Genomic DNA, 12,401 nt, shown 5'->3' on the forward strand with positions numbered 1-12,401 from the left:
AATTGTCAAACTTTTTCTGTCAAAGATGAGTTTATCTAGTTTACAATTTGTCTCAGAAATCAATTTCCTACTTATACCGAAGTTTGTAGAGTTTTTTGAGTTAACGTATATAAAATTCAGTATTTTATGAACTCTTTCTTTTTGTGTTGGCTTTGTCTTTCAATTTGATTCAAATAGATGAAATTTGGATTAGTTCTTCCTAGGCTTTTATCCTTCTTCTATTGTGAAATTTAACTTCCTTCATATTTTCTTGAATCAACGTACATAGAACTGCAATTTTTACTAGACGTAATGCCTTAGAACATAGTTTTTGTGATTACAATACATTTTTCAAACTTTTTCTGTTAAAGTTGAGTTTATCTAGTTTACAATTTAGTCTCAGAAATCAATTTCAGATGCATAACGAAGTGTATAGACTTTTTTGAGTTAACATATATAAAATTCAACATTTTTATGAACTCTTTGTTTTTGTGTTGGCTTTGTCTTTCTATTTGATTCAAGATAGATGAATTTGTTAGGATTTGGATTAGTTCTTCTTGGTCTTTCATCCTTATTCTATTGTGAAATTTGACTTCCTTCATTTTTTCTTGAATCAACGTACATAGAAATGCAATTTTTACTAGATGTATTGCCTTAGAACATGTTAATTGTAATTACAATACATTTGTCAAACTTTTTCTGTCAAAGATGAGTTTATCTAGTTTACAATTTGTCTCAGAAATCAATTTCCTACTTATACCGAAGTTTGTAGAGTTTTTTGAGTTAACGTATATAAAATTCAACATTTTATGAACTCTTTCTTTTTGTGTTGGCTTTGTCTTTCTATTTCATGCAATATAGATGAAATTTGTTAGGATTTGGATTAGTTCTGCTTGGTCTTTTATCCTTCTTCTATTGTGAAATTTGACTTCATATTTTTTTTGAATCAACGTACATATAAATGTAATTTTTACTAGACGTAAAGCCTTAGAACATATTATTTGTGATTATAATACATTTTTCAAACTTTTTCTGTTAAAGATGAATTTATCTAGTTTATAATTTAGTCTCAGAAATCAATTTCCGACTTATAACGAAGTGTGTAGACTTTTTGAGTTAACGTGTATAAAATTCAACATTTTTATGAACACTTTCTTTTTGTGTTGGCTTTGTAAGTTTTTGGGGTCTTAGGACCTCTTTTCTTGTGAACTCTTTGTAAATATTGGCTATTCATTAATACAATCTGGATTTAGCAAAAAAAAAAAAAATTGGCTTTGTATTTCTATTTGATTCAAGATAGTTGAAATTGGTTAAGATTTTGGTTAGATCTGCTTGGTCTTTCGTCTTTCTTCTATAGTGAAATTTGACTTCCTTTATATATTTTTGAATCAACGTACATAGAAATGCAATTTTTACTATACGTACTGCCTTAGAACATATTATTTGTGATTACAATACATTTTTCAAACTTTTTCTGTTAAAGATGAGTTTATCTAGTTTACAACTTAGTCTCAGAAATCAATTTCAGATGTATAACGAAGTGTGTAGACTTTTTTGAGTTAACGTATATAAAATTCAACATTTTAATGAATTCTTTATTTTTGTATTGGCTTTGTCTTTCAATTTGATTCAAATAGATGAAATTTGGATTAGTTCTGCCTAGGCTTTTATCCTTCTTCTATTGTGAAATTTAACTTCCTTCATATTTTCTTGAATCAACGTACATAGAAATGCAATTTTTACTAGAAGTAATGCCTTAGAACATATTATTTGTGATTACAATACATTTTTCAAACTTTTTCTGTTAAAGATGAGTTTATCTAGCTTACAATTTAGTCTCAGAAATCTATTTCAGATGTATAACGAAGTGTGTAGACTCTTTTGAGTTAACGTATATAAAATTCAACCTTTTTATGAACTCTTTGTTTTTGTGTTGGCTTTATCTTTCTCTTTGATTCAAGATAGATGAAATTTGTTAGGATTATGATTAGTTTTTCTTGGTCTTTCATCCTTCTTCTATTGTGAAATTTGACTTACTTCATATTTTCTTGAATCAACGTACATAAAAATGCAATTTTTACTAGACGTATTGCCTTAGAACATATTAATTGTAATTACAATACATTTTTCAAACTTTTTCTGTTAAAGATGAGTTTATCTAGTTTACAATTTTGTCTCAGAAATCAATTTCCCACTTATACCGAAGTTTGTAGAGTTTTTTGAGTTAACGTATATAAAATTCAATATTTTATGAACTCTTTCTTTTTGTGTTGGCTTTGTCTTTCAATTTGGATTAGTTCTGCCTGGGCTTTTATCCTTCTTCTATTGTGAAATTTAACTTCCTTCATATTTTCTTGAATCAACGTACATAGAAATGCAATTTTTACTAGTCGTAATGCCTTAGAATATATTATTGGTGATTAGAATACATTTTTCAAACTTTTTCTGTTAAAGATGAGTTTATCTAGTTTACAATTTAGTCTCAGAAATCAATTTCAGATGTATAACGAAGTGTGTAGACTTTTTTGAGTTAACGTATATAAAATTCAACATTTTTATGAACTCTTTGTTTTTGTGTTGGCTTTGTCTTTCTATTTGATTCAAGATAGATGAAATTTGTTAGGATTTGGATTAGTTACTCTTGGTCTTTTATCCTTCTTCTATTGTGAAATTTTACTTCCTTCATATTTTCTTGAATCAACGTACACAGAAATGCAATTTTTACTAGACGTATTGCCTTAGAACATGTTAATTGTAATTACAATACTTTTTCAAACTTTTTCTGTCAAAGATGAGTTTATCTAGTTTACAATTTGTCTCAGAAATCAATTTCCGACTTATACCGAAGTTTGTAAAGTTTTTTGAGTTAATTTATATAAAATTCAACATTTTATGAACTCTTTCTTTCTCTGTTGGCTTTGTCTTTCTATTTAATTCAATATAGATGAAATTTGTTAGGATTTGGATTAGTTCTGCTTGGTCTTTCATCCTTCTTCTATTGTGAAATTTGACTTCCTTCATATATTCTTAAATCAACGTACATAGAAATGTAATTTTTACTAGACGTACTGCCTTAGAACATATTAATTGTGATTACAATACATTTTTCAAAAATTTTCTGTTAAAGATGAGTTTATCTAGTTTACAATTTAGTCTCAGAAATCAACTTCCGACTTATAACGAAGAGTGTAGACTTTTTTGAGTTAACGTATAAAAATTCTAACATTTTTATGAATTCTTTATTTTTGTATTGGCTTCGACTTTCAATTTGATTAAAATAGATGAAATTTGTTGGAACTTGGATTAGTTCTGCCTGGGATTTTATCCTTCTTCTATTGTGAAATTTAACTTCCTTCATATTTTCTTGAATCAACGTACATAGAAATGCAATTTTTACTATACGTAATGCTTTAGAACATATTATTTTTGATTACAATACATTTTTCAAACTTTTTCTATTAAAGATGAGTTTATCTAATTTACAATTTAGTCTCATAAATCAATTTCAGATGTATAACGAAGTGTGTAGACTTTTTTGAGTTAACGTGTATAAAATTCAACATTTTTATGAACTCTTTGTTTTTGTGTTGGCTTTGTCTTTCTATTTGATTCAAGATAGATGAAATTTGTTAGGATTTGGATTAGTTCTTCTTGGTATTTCATCCTTCTTCTATTGTGAAATTTGACTTCCTTCATATTTTCTTGAATCAACGTACATAGAAATGCAATTTTTACTAGACGTAATGCCTTAGAACATATTATTTGTGATTACAATACATTTTTCAAACTTTTTCTCTTAAAGTTTAGTTTATCTAGTTTACAATTAAGTCTCAGAAATCAACTTCCGACTTATAACGAAGAGTGTAGACTTTTTTGAGTTAACGTATAAAAATTCTAACATTTTTATGAATTCTTTATTTTTGTATTAGCTTCGTCTTTCAATTTGATTAAAATAGATGAAATTTGTTGGAACTTGGATTAGTTCTGCCTGGGCTTTTATCCTTCTTCTATTGTGAAATTTAACTTCCTTCATATTTTCTTGAATCAACGTACATAGAAATGCAATGTTTACTAGACGTAATGCTTTAGAACATATTATTTTTGATTACAATACATTTTTCAAACTTTTTCTATTAAAGATGAGTTTATCTAGTTTACAATTTAGTCTCATAAATCAATTTCATATGTATAACGAAGTGTGTAGACTTTTTTGAGTTAACGTATATAAAATTCAACATTTTTATGGACTCTTTGTTTTTGTGTTGGCTTTGTCTTTCTATTCGATTCAAGATAGATGAAATTTGTTAGGATTTGGATTAGTTCTTCTTGGTATTTCATCCTTCTTCTAATGTGAAATTTGACTTCCTTCATATTTTCTTGAATCAACGTACATAGAAATGCAATTTTTACTAGACGTATTGCCTTAGAACATGTTAATTGTAATTACAATACTTTTTCAAACTTTTTCTGTCAAAGATGAGTTTATCTAGTTTATAATTTGTCTCAGAAATCAATTTCCGACTTATACCGAAGTTTGTAGAGTTTTTTGAGTTAACTTATATAAAATTCAACATTTTATGAACTCTTTCTTTCTGTGTTGGCTTTGTCTTTCTATTTGATTCAATATAGATGAAATTTGTTAGGATTTGGATTAGTTCTGCTTGGTCTTTCATCCTTCTTCTATTGTAAAATTTGACTTCCTTCATATATTCTTGAATCAACGTACATAGAAATGCAATTTTTACTAGACGTACTGCCTTAGAACATATTAATTGTGATTACAATACATTTTTCAAAAAATTTCTGTTAAAGATGATTTTATCTAGTTTACAATTTAGTCTCAGAAATCAACTTCCGACTTATAACGAAGAGTGTAGACTTTTTTGAGTTAACGTATAAAAATTCTAACATTTTTATGAATTCTTTATTTTTGTATTGGCTTCGTCTTTCAATTTGATTAACATAGATGAAATTTGTTGGAATTTGGATTAGTTCTACCTGGGCTTTTATCCTTCTTCTATTGTGAATTTTTACTTCCTTCATATTTTCTTGAATCAACGTACATAGAAATGCAATTTTTACTAGACGTAATGCCTTAGAACATATTATTTGTGATTACAATACATTTTTCAAACTTTTGTCTTAAAGATGAGTTTATCTAGTTTACAATTAAGTTTCAGAAATCAATTTAAACGTATAAAGAAGTGTGTAGACTTTTTGAGTTAACGTATATAAAATTCAACATTTTTATGAACTCTTTGTTTTTGTGTTGGCTTTGTCTTTCTATTTGATTCAAGATAGATGAAATTTGTTAGGATTTGGATTAGTTACTCTTGGTCTTTTATCCTTCTTCTATTGTGAAATTTTACTTCCTTCATATTTTCTTGAATCAACGTACACAGAAATACAATTTTTACTAGACGTATTGCCTTAGAACATGTTAATTGTAATTACAATACTTTTTCAAACTTTTTCTGTCAAAGATGAGTTTATCTAGTTTACAATTTGTCTCAGAAATCAATTTCCGACTTATACCGAAGTTTGTAAAGTTTTTTGAGTTAATTTATATAAAATTCAACATTTTATGAACTCTTTCTTTCTCTGTTGGCTTTGTCTTTCTATTTAATTCAATATAGATGAAATTTGTTAGGATTTGGATTAGTTTTGCTTGGTCTTTCATCCTTCTTCTATTGTGAAATTTGACTTCCTTCATATATTCTTAAATCAACGTACATAGAAATGTAATTTTTACTAGACGTACTGCCTTAGAACATATTAATTGTGATTACAATACATTTTTCAAAAAATTTCTGTTAAAGATGAGTTTATCTAGTTTACAATTAAGTCTCAGAAATCAACTTCCGACTTATAACGAAGAGTGTAGACTTTTTTGAGTTAACGTATAAAAATTCTAACATTTTTATGAATTCTTTATTTTTGTATTAGCTTCGTCTTTCAATTTGATTAAAATAGATGAAATTTGTTGGAACTTGGATTAGTTCTGCCTGGGCTTTTATCCTTCTTCTATTGTGAAATTTAACTTCCTTCATATTTTCTTGAATCAACGTACATAGAAATGCAATGTTTACTAGACGTAATGCTTTAGAACATATTATTTTTGATTACAATACATTTTTCAAACTTTTTCTATTAAAGATGAGTTTATCTAGTCTACAATTTAGTCTCATAAATCAATTTCATATGTATAACGAAGTGTGTAGACTTTTTTGAGTTAACGTATATAAAATTCAACATTTTTATGGACTCTTTGTTTTTGTGTTGGCTTTGTCTTTCTATTCGATTCAAGATAGATGAAATTTGTTAGGATTTGGATTAGTTCTTCTTGGTATTTCATCCTTCTTCTAATGTGAAATTTGACTTCCTTCATATTTTCTTGAATCAACGTACATAGAAATGCAATTTTTACTAGACGTATTTCCTTAGAACATGTTAATTGTAATTACAATACTTTTTCAAACTTTTTCTGTCAAAGATGAGTTTATCTAGTTTATAATTTGTCTCAGAAATCAATTTCCGACTTATACCGAAGTTTGTAGAGTTTTTTGAGTTAACTTATATAAAATTCAACATTTTATGAACTCTTTCTTTCTGTGTTGGCTTTGTCTTTCTATTTGATTCAATATAGATGAAATTTGTTAGGATTTGGATTAGTTCTGCTTGGTCTTTCATCCTTCTTCTATTGTGAAATTTGACTTCCTTCATATATTCTTGAATCAACGTACATAGAAATGCAATTTTTACTAGACGTACTGCCTTAGAACATATTAATTGTGATTACAATACATTTTTCAAAAAATTTCTGTTAAAGATGAGTTTATCTAGTTTACAATTTAGTCTCAGAAATCAACTTCCGACTTATAACGAAGAGTGTAGACTTTTTTGAGTTAACGTATAAAAATTCTAACATTTTTATGAATTCTTTATTTTTGTATTGGCTTCGTCTTTCAATTTGATTAACATAGATGAAATTTGTTGGAATTTGGATTAGTTCTACCTGGGCTTTTATCCTTCTTCTATTGTGAATTTTTACTTCCTTCATATTTTCTTGAATCAACGTACATAGAAATGCAATTTTTACTAGACGTAATGCCTTAGAACATATTAATTGTGATTACAATACATTTTTCAAACTTTTGTCTTAAAGATGAGTTTATCTAGTTTACAATTAAGTTTCAGAAATCAATTTAAACGTATAAAGAAGTGTGTAGACTTTTTGAGTTAACGTATATAAAATTCAACATTTTTATGAACTCTTTGTTTTTGTGTTGGCTTTGTCTTTCTATTTGATTCAAGATAGATGAAATTTGTTAGGATTTGGATTAGTTACTCTTGGTCTTTTATCCTTCTTCTATTGTGAAATTTTACTTCCTTCATATTTTCTTGAATCAACGTACACAGAAATGCAATTTTTACTAGACGTATTGCCTTAGAACATGTTAATTGTAATTACAATACTTTTTCAAACTTTTTCTGTCAAAGATGAGTTTATCTAGTTTACAATTTGTCTCAGAAATCAATTTCCGACTTATACCGAAGTTTGTAAAGTTTTTTGAGTTAATTTATATAAAATTCAACATTTTATGAACTCTTTCTTTCTCTGTTGGCTTTGTCTTTCTATTTAATTCAATATAGATGAAATTTGTTAGGATTTGGATTAGTTTTGCTTGGTCTTTCATCCTTCTTCTATTGTGAAATTTGACTTCCTTCATATATTCTTAAATCAACGTACATAGAAATGTAATTTTTACTAGACGTACTGCCTTAGAACATATTAATTGTGATTACAATACATTTTTCAAAAAATTTCTGTTAAAGATGAGTTTATCTAGTTTACAATTTAGTCTCAGAAATCAACTTCCGACTTATAACGAAGAGTGTAGACTTTTTTGAGTTAACGTATAAAAATTCTAACATTTTTATGAATTCTTTATTTTTGTATTGGCTTCGTCTTTCAATTTGATTAACATAGATGAAATTTGTTGGAACTTGGATTAGTTCTGCCTGGGCTTTTATCCTTCTTCTATTGTGAAATTTAACTTCCTTCATATTTTCTTGAATCAACGTACATAGAAATGCAATGTTTACTAGACGTAATGCTTTAGAACATATTATTTTTGATTACAATACATTTTTCAAACTTTTTCTATTAAAGATGAGTTTATCTAATTTACAATTTAGTCTCATAAATCAATTTCAGATGTATAACGAAGTGTGTAGACTTTTTTGAGTTAACGTATATAAAATTCAACATTTTTATGAACTCTTTGTTTTTGTGTTGGCTTTGTCTTTCTATTTGATTCAAGATAGATGAAATTTGTTAGGATTTGGATTAGTTCTTCTTGGTATTTCATCCTTCTTCTATTGTGAAATTTGACTTCCTTCATATTTTCTTGAATCAACGTACATAGAAATGCAATTTTTACTAGACGTAATGCCTTAGAACATATTATTTGTGATTACAATACATTTTTCAAACTTTTTCTCTTAAAGTTTAGTTTATCTAGTTTACAATTAACTCTCAGAAATCAACTTCCGACTTATAACGAAGAGTGTAGACTTTTTTGAGTTAACGTATAAAAATTCTAACATTTTTATGAATTCTTTATTTTTGTATTAGCTTCGTCTTTCAATTTGATTAAAATAGATGAAATTTGTTGGAACTTGGATTAGTTCTGCCTGGGCTTTTATCCTTCTTCTATTGTGAAATTTAACTTCCTTCATATTTTCTTGAATCAACGTACATAGAAATGCAATTTTTACTATACGTAATGCTTTAGAACATATTATTTTTGATTACAATACATTTTTCAAACTTTTTCTATTAAAGATGAGTTTATCTAATTTACAATTTAGTCTCATAAATCAATTTCAGATGTATAACGAAGTGTGTAGACTTTTTTGAGTTAACGTGTATAAAATTCAACATTTTTATGAACTCTTTGTTTTTGTGTTGGCTTTGTCTTTCTATTTGATTCAAGATAGATGAAATTTGTTAGGATTTGGATTAGTTCTTCTTGGTATTTCATCCTTCTTCTATTGTGAAATTTGACTTCCTTCATATTTTCTTGAATCAACGTACATAGAAATGCAATTTTTACTAGACGTAATGCCTTAGAACATATTATTTGTGATTACAATACATTTTTCAAACTTTTTCTCTTAAAGTTTAGTTTATCTAGTTTACAATTAAGTCTCAGAAATCAACTTCCGACTTATAACGAAGAGTGTAGACTTTTTTGAGTTAACGTATAAAAATTCTAACATTTTTATGAATTCTTTATTTTTGTATTAGCTTCGTCTTTCAATTTGATTAAAATAGATGAAATTTGTTGGAACTTGGATTAGTTCTGCCTGGGCTTTTATCCTTCTTCTATTGTGAAATTTAACTTCCTTCATATTTTCTTGAATCAACGTACATAGAAATGCAATGTTTACTAGACGTAATGCTTTAGAACATATTATTTTTGATTACAATACATTTTTCAAACTTTTTCTATTAAAGATGAGTTTATCTAGTTTACAATTTAGTCTCATAAATCAATTTCATATGTATAACGAAGTGTGTAGACTTTTTTGAGTTAACGTATATAAAATTCAACATTTTTATGGACTCTTTGTTTTTGTGTTGGCTTTGTCTTTCTATTCGATTCAAGATAGATGAAATTTGTTAGGATTTGGATTAGTTCTTCTTGGTATTTCATCCTTCTTCTAATGTGAAATTTGACTTCCTTCATATTTTCTTGAATCAACGTACATAGAAATGCAATTTTTACTAGACGTATTGCCTTAGAACATGTTAATTGTAATTACAATACTTTTTCAAACTTTTTCTGTCAAAGATGAGTTTATTTAGTTTATAATTTGTCTCAGAAATCAATTTCCGACTTATACCGAAGTTTGTAGAGTTTTTTGAGTTAACTTATATAAAATTCAACATTTTATGAACTCTTTCTTTCTGTGTTGGCTTTGTCTTTCTATTTGATTCAATATAGATGAAATTTGTTAGGATTTGGATTAGTTCTGCTTGGTCTTTCATCCTTCTTCTATTGTGAAATTTGACTTCCTTCATATATTCTTGAATCAACGTACATAGAAATGCAATTTTTACTAGACGTACTGCCTTAGAACATATTAATTGTGATTACAATACATTTTTCAAAAAATTTCTGTTAAAGATGAGTTTATCTAGTTTACAATTAAGTTTCAGGAATCAATTTTAGACGTATAAAGAAGTGTGTAGACTTTTTGAGTTAACGTATATAAAATTCAACATTTTTATGCACTCTTTATGTTTGTATTGGCTTCGTCTTTCAATTTGATTAAAATAGATGAAATTTGTTGGAATTGGATTAGTTCTGCCTGGGCTTTTATCCTTCTTCTATTCTGAAATTTGACTTCCTTCATATTTTCTTGAATCAACGTACATAGAAATGCAATTTTTACTAGACGTAATGCTTTAGAACATATTATTTGTAATTACAATACATTTTTCAAACTTTTTCTCTTAAAGATGAGTTTATCTAGTTTACAATTAAGTTTCAGAAATCAATTTCAGACGTATAAAGAAGTGTGTAGACTTTTTGAGTTAACATATATAAAATTCAACATTTTTATGAACACTTTCTTTTTGTGTTGGCTTTGTCTTTCTATTTGATTCAAGATAGTTGAAATTTGTTAGGATTTGGGTAAGTTCTGCTTGGTCTTTCGTCTTTCTTCTATAGTGAAATTTGAATTCCTTCATATATTTTTGAATCAACGTACATAGAAATGCAATTTTTACTAGACGTACTGCCTTAGAACATATTAATTGTGACTACAATACATTTTTCAAAAAATTTCTGTTAAAGATGAGTTTATCTATTTTACGATTTAGTCTCAGAAATCAACTTCTGATGTATAACGAAGAGCGTAGACTTTTTTGAGTTAACGTATAAAAAATTCAACATTTTTATTAACTCTTTATTTTTGTATTGGCTTTGTCTTTGAATTTGATTCAAATAGATGAAATTTGTTAGAATTTGAATTAGTTCTGGCTGGTCTTTCATCCTTCTTATATTGTGAAATTTGACTTCCTTCATATTTTCTGGAATCAACGTACATAGAAATGCAATTTTTACTAGACGCAATGCCTTAGAACATATTATTTGTGATTACAATACATTTTTCAAACTTTTTCTCTTAAATTTGAGTTTATCTAGTTTACAATTAAGTTTCAGAAATCAATTTCAGACGTATAAAGAAGTGTGTAGACTTTTTTGAGTTAACGTATATAAAAGTCAACATTTTTATGAATTCTTTATTTTTATATTGGCTTCGTCTTTCAATTTGATTCAAATAGATGAAATTTGTTGGAATTTGGATTAGTTCTTCCTGGGCTTTTATCCTTCTTCTATTGTGAAATTTAACTTCCTTCATATTTTCTTGAATCAACGTACATAGAAATGCAATTTTTACTAGACGTAATGCCTTAGAACATATTATTTGTGATTACAATACATTTTTCAAACTTTTTTTGTTAAAGATGAGTTTATCTAGTTTACAATTTAGTCTCAGAAATCAATTTCCGACTTATAACGAAGTGTGTAGACTTTTTGAGTTAACGTATATAAAATTCAACATTTTTATGAACACTTTCTTTTTGTGTTGGCTTTGTCTTTCTATTTGATTCAAGATAGTTGAAATTTGTTAGGATTTGGGTTAGTCCTGCTTGGTCTTTCGTCTTTCTTCTATAGTGAAATTTGACTTCCTTCATATATTTTTGAATCAACGTACATAGAAATGCAATTTTTACTATACGTACTGCCTTAGAACATATTAATTGTATTTACAATACATTTTTCAAAAAGTTTCTGTTAAAGATGAGTTTATCTAGTTTACAATTTAGTCCCAGAAATCAACTTCTGACTTATAGCGAAGAGTGTGGACTTTTTTGAGTTAACTTATAAAAAATTCAACATTTTTATGAACTCTTTATGTTTGTATTGTCTTTGTCTTTCAATTTGATTCAAATAGATGAAATTTGTTAGAATTTGGATTAGTTCTGGCTGGTCTTTCATCCTTCTTATATTGTGAAATTTGACTTCCTTCATATTTTCTTGAATCAATGGACATAGAAATGCAATTTTTACTAGACGTAATGCCTTAAAACATATTATTTGTGATTACAATACATTATTCAAACTTTTTCTCTTAAAGATGAGTTTATCTAGTTTACAATTAAGTTTCAGGAATCAATTTCAGACGTATAAAGAAGTGTGTAGACTTTTTTGAGTTAACGTATATAAAATACAACATTTTTATGAACTCTTTATTTTTGTGTAGGCTTTGTCTTTCTATTTGATTCAAGATAGATGAAATTTGTTAAGATTTGGGTTAGTTCTGCTTGGTCTTTCGTCTTTCTT

This window comes from Papaver somniferum, chromosome 10, assembly GCF_003573695.1.
Source record: "Papaver somniferum cultivar HN1 chromosome 10, ASM357369v1, whole genome shotgun sequence".
Taxonomy (NCBI): Eukaryota; Viridiplantae; Streptophyta; class Magnoliopsida; order Ranunculales; family Papaveraceae; genus Papaver; species Papaver somniferum.